Genomic DNA, 5,722 nt, shown 5'->3' on the forward strand with positions numbered 1-5,722 from the left:
TTCACAGTTCTCTGCATTATTTAAACCATCTCTAGATTATTTATAATGCCCCGTACAATGTAAATGCTGTGTAAACTGTTGCTATACTGTATTATTTAGGGAATAATGACAAGAAAAAGTCTGTACATGTTCTGCACAGCTGAAAATTTTTTTTTCCCAAATATTTTCAACATGAGGTTGGTTGAATCTGAGGATGCAGAACATGCTTTCAGAGGAGTAATGGCTGAAACTTCACCTCCATGTACCCTCTGTATTAGAAGTTATCAGAGGATTCACACTGCTGAAAGGGGAAAACAAGTCTGTGTTATAGTTTAAATCTGGAATGTCTCCAAAGGGTCCCTGAGTTGAAGGCTTGGTCCCCAGGGCTGTTGAGAAGTGGCAGAGTTTTTAGGAGGTGGAACCTAGCAAAAGGAAGTTAGGTCATTGGGGGGTGTGATCTTAGAGAGGATACTGGGACCCCCAGCTCCTTCTTTCTCTCTTTTCTTGCAGCCACCATGAATTCAGCTGCTTTCTCAGCCATGCATTTCCCCACATGATATACTGTGCCATTTTGGCCCAAAGGCAAGGGGGCCAAAGCAGCTAGAAACTGAAATCATAAGCCAAAATAAACCTGTTCCCCTTATAAGTTGATTAGCTCAGGTATTTTGTTACGGTGTTGGAAAGCTGGCTAGCACATCAAGAAAGAACGGGATCCAGGAAACAGTGAAGGCAACCCCAGAGAAGTGAGAGGAGTACCCAGGATGGTGGAAAAGGGGATTTCAGGACAGCAGATGTGCTCCAAGGATTAGGGGTAATGACTCCAGGCTGTAGCAGAAGGGGGGGCGGGGCTCTGCTTTGGAGGTGAGTGACAAGGACATCAATGGATCACAGATATTCAGGAAGAGCTTTACATCTAGAGCAGAGAGTTTGGTTTTCCCTGCTAAATTCCAGGAAAACAAAGCACACAGGCAAAGATGTGTGTTTATTCTAAGGAAGACACAGTTCCGAATAGAATTTACATCATCGGGATAAAAACGAACATCAAACTAAGAAAAAGTAGGTGTTTATTATGGGAGAACAGGGAGGTGGGGGAAGAATGGGAATCTCTTCTACAAATTTGAAAATCTTTAAATGCAGCATAAGCACGTCATTTAGAAATATGAAAGCAAGTTCTAGAAGACATAGATCCGAGAGTGAGAAGTACTAGTCTCTAGGGACACACAACATGGAGAGGAGGTAGGAGAGGTAGGTGCTGCCCTCCTACCTTACATAGCTAATGATTTTAAAGCAAATCTGTAGATACTATCACAGACCACTTAAATTAGGAAAACAGCTTTAGAAGAAAGGCATGGTCTAAACAAAAATGTCAAAAGTTATAGTTGTCTTTCCTTACCTCTGGTTTTATTTTGCATGGTCTCAGTCACCCACAGGCAATAGTAGTCTGAAAATATTAAATGGGTCAGGCATGATGGAGTATACCTGTAATTCCAGGGACCCAGGAGGCTCTCAAGTTCAAGGCTAGCCTCAGCAACTTAGTAACACCTTGTCTCAGAATAAAATAATAATGTAGTTCAGTGGTAAAACATTCCTGGATTCAACCCCCAGTACCCTTCCAAATAAATAAATAATAAAATGGAAAATTCCAGAAGTAAACCATTCATAAGTTTTACTCAGCATGCTGAGTAATGGGATAAAATTTCTCCTCATCCTGCACCATTCCAGTTGGGAGTTGGATCATCCCTTTGTTCCATGTGGTCATGCTCTATACACTATCACCCTCTGGTCTCTAGTAGCCATCTAGGTTATCAGATCAATAGTGGGAATACCACAGTGCAGCGCTCGAATAACCCTGATCTTACTCAATAATGGCTCCAGAGGCCAAAAGTAATGTTGCTGGCAATTTGGGAATGCCACAGAAAAAGCTGTAAAGTGCCTTCTGTTTTTCTTAGTTGTAGTCGGACACAATACCTTTATTTTATTTATTTATTTTTATGTGGTGCTGAGGATCAAACCCAGTGCCTCACACATGCCAGAGAGCGCTCTACCACTGAGCCACAACCCCAGCCCCCCCCCCCACAAAGTGCCTTCTTTAAGTGAAAGTACAATAAGATTTGGGAGGGGGCAGGGATCACATTCACGTAAGTTTTATTATAATTGTTTTAGTTGATTATTTAGGAGTTAGCTTCTTACGATACCTAATTTCTGAATTAGACTTTGCTACAGGTTTATATGTATAGGTAAAAAACATAGTATAGGGTTTGGTACTAGCGAGGGGGGTCTCAGAATGTGCTTCCCTGCAGGTTAAGAAGGGATCACGACATGACTTTAGCCTCTGGGTGACCACAGAAATACATTTAATTTTTGAGACTGGGAACGTTTTCTTTTGATCAACCCCAAAGTCATAACACTGGAGTCACAGATCTGGAAGTTGAGCCCTAGAGGCACTACTAGGCCCAGTACCAAACAGTGACATTGTAAATGGTGTTTTATTTTCCAATTGGAATCTCTCTGAAGAGCATAGAGCCTTGTTGATGTCTAGCGCAGGTCAGACATTATCCGTGACAATATGAAAGTAAAATATCATCTGTGAGAATCCAGGACAGAAAGGCAGAGAGGATGAAGGCTGAACCCTTTCACTACCATCAACTACTGTAGAATAACAAACCACCCTCAGATGATCAGCATGCGGTCACCAGTGCAAGGATGAGCTAGGCCATTCTTCTTAGCTCATCCAGGCTTCCTCCTGCATCTGTGGGTCAGAGGGGCAGTTCTGTTGATCTTGGTGGGGTTCACACTTGTTTTGGGGGCTGGCTGGCGGGTGGCTGGTCTCTGCTCCATGTGGTCTCTCATGCCCAGCAGGCTAGCCTAGCTTGTGTCGTGGTGGTGGCAGAACTCCAAGAAAACAGAAGCAGATGAGGTTTAGGCCTCAGATAATACTGCTTCAACCACATTCTGCTGGCCAGAGCGAGTTCAGGCCAAGTCCAGAATCAAGGGGGAGGAAAACAGATTCTATATCTCTTTGATGGGTGGGTATGGGGATGAGGTTGGGAAATCTGTAAGGTCACATTGCAAAGAGGATGGATATGGAGAAGGACACAGAATTGGGACTGCTTTTTCAATTCATCTACCACCAAGACAAAATAAAATATTAAGGTCAATGAAACCAAATACGCAGGGGCAAATATATTGTTTAAAAAAAAAAAGGTAACAAATGAGAGAGTCAAAGAGTATTACATCTATTAAACACAACAGGGACAGGACAAGGGGTAGTGACCCAAAAACTAACTTTACATTAGGCATGAAAGAAATCAAAAAATAGCCTCAAGTTGATAAGAATATTACAGGTTGAGTATCCCTAACCTGAAAATCCAAAATGCTCTAAAAAATATGAAGCTTTTTGGATGCTGACATGATACGACAAGTGGAACATTTCATACCTGAGGCTCTTGTGATGGGGTCATAGTTAAAACACAGGCACACTAAAAATGTTGTGTAAAATTGCCTTCAGGTTATGTGTATAAGGTGTTATGACCCATAATTGGATTTTATGTTCAAGCTTGGGTCCCATTTCCAAGATATCTCATTATGTAGATGCAAATATTCCAAAATCTGAAAAAAAAAATTGAAACCTGAAATGCTTCTTGTCCCAAGCATTGCTCCAATGCAAAATTTGGAATATGAAGTTGCTTAAGCTTTTCTGAACTATTTAATTCTTATTCCTTGGGAGGGGAAGATCAGATTTCTGAGTTGGACTCAGTATACCATCTATCCGCTCTCCACATGCCTTAGTAACTATGTGGGGCTGTTTCCTCCAAAGTTCATGTACTAAAAACTTAATCCCTGAATTTATAGATAGTAGGTAACTGGACATGAGGCTTTGAGGAGGTAATTGGGGTAAGTTGGTGTCACAAGAGTGGACTCCATGATGGGATTAGTAGCTTATAAGAGAAAACCAACCTGAATACACGTATTCCCTCACTCTTACCACGTGGTGCCCTTTACCATGTTGTGACACATCAAGACGGCCCTTGCTGATGCCAGCATCTCTGATATTGGGCTTACCAGCATTTAGAACTGTAAGAAATGTTTCTTTTCTTTATTTACTACCTAGTCTCTGGTATTCTGTTATACTATCGTAAAACAGTCTAAGGCAGGTGGCAAATCTTACTTTAAATCTTTTAAAACACCTTCCTCCTCTCCTGGCCTGCTTAAAGTGACAAAGAGCAGCTTTCTGAAAGCACTTGACCTCTCTGGATTTGGGTAGTAGAGCTCTTCAATCTTGTCTGATCTCAGACAACTGGAGAGACCTCAAGAAAGAGATTAAGCTATGAACCTCTGGCTCCGTCATGATCACATGTCAAACTAGATCATTTAGCTTTGTAGCTTCCTACATTTTACGTTTGCATGATATAAGTTTTTCTGAAAGGTGATCCACCTACATAACCCACATCAAAGTAGGGCACACTGGTGGATAGATAAAGGGTCAGCAAATACTTTTTATAAAGAACCAGATAGCAGATATGGGTTCATTCTACTCATTTTTGCTACTGTAGCATGAGATGCTGTGGCTCTGAAATGAAATATGAACAATTAAACGAGGCTATGTTCCAGTAAATTTTACAAAACAGGCAAGGGGCTGAATTTGCCCTATTGGTTATAGTTTGCTGACCACTGCCTAGACTTGTAACTTTCATAACTTTATTTTTTTGCAGCGCTAGGAAATTGAACTCGGGGCCTCATACATGCTAGGTACATGCTCTACCACTGAATTACATCCCAAGTCAGACCAGTGGCTTTCAAAGTGTGGCACCTGAGCTAGCAGCATCAGCGTCACCTGGAAGTGCCTTAGAAATGTAAGTTCTCAGGTTCTACTCAACCTCTGAGATGGGGGCCATTAATATGATCTAACAAGTAATCCCTGGGGTACAGATAAATCTCAAAACACTGCCCTAAACCAATGATTGCATTAAAATTATACTTGAATATCTTAGGAAAATACGAGGGATTCTGAGTTTCGACAGAGGACCATCATCTTAGAACTCATTACAGTGCCAGGAGACTAATTACCAGAGGAAAGAAAGCCAAGACTTCCAACATCCCTGCTGCACTGAGAACTTAAGTCGAAGCTTATCTGAATAGACCATTTGACACTTGAAGTTCTTACTCCAAGATTCTTACAATGTTCTCATGAATTCCACATGGCTTTAGGATGCAAGTGGTTTAAAATGACCTTTTGAGGGCTGGGCCTGTAGCTCAGTGGCAGAGCGCTTGCCTAGCATGCATGAGATACTGGGTTTGATCCTCAGCACCACATAAAAATTAACATATAAAGGCATTCTGTCCATATACAACTACAAAAATAAGTAAATAAATGACCTTTTGATAGAGAGATGTTAGAGGTGTCAGTGACTATATCTGAGACAATCTCACTGAGACAATCAACTTAAAAGGTTTATTTTGGCTGTTTCAGTGAGTTTAGTCCAGGGTTATTTGATCTTATTGTTTTTGGACCCATGGCAGGATCATGTGGCAGAGGAAAATTTGTTAAGGCCAGGAAGTAAAAAAGGTAGGTGCTGGGGTCCCACCATCCCCTTCAAGGCCACGCCCCCAATGACCTAACTTCCTTCCCCTAGGCCACACCTCCCAAAGGTCTCTCTCTTCCCAATAGCACCACAGGCTGGCAACCAGGCCCCCAGAATATAGGCTTTGGGGTGACATTTAAGCTCCAAACCACAGCGAGAGG

Source organism: Ictidomys tridecemlineatus, chromosome 10 (assembly GCF_052094955.1).
Source record: "Ictidomys tridecemlineatus isolate mIctTri1 chromosome 10, mIctTri1.hap1, whole genome shotgun sequence".
In the NCBI taxonomy this organism is placed as follows: domain Eukaryota; kingdom Metazoa; phylum Chordata; class Mammalia; order Rodentia; family Sciuridae; genus Ictidomys; species Ictidomys tridecemlineatus.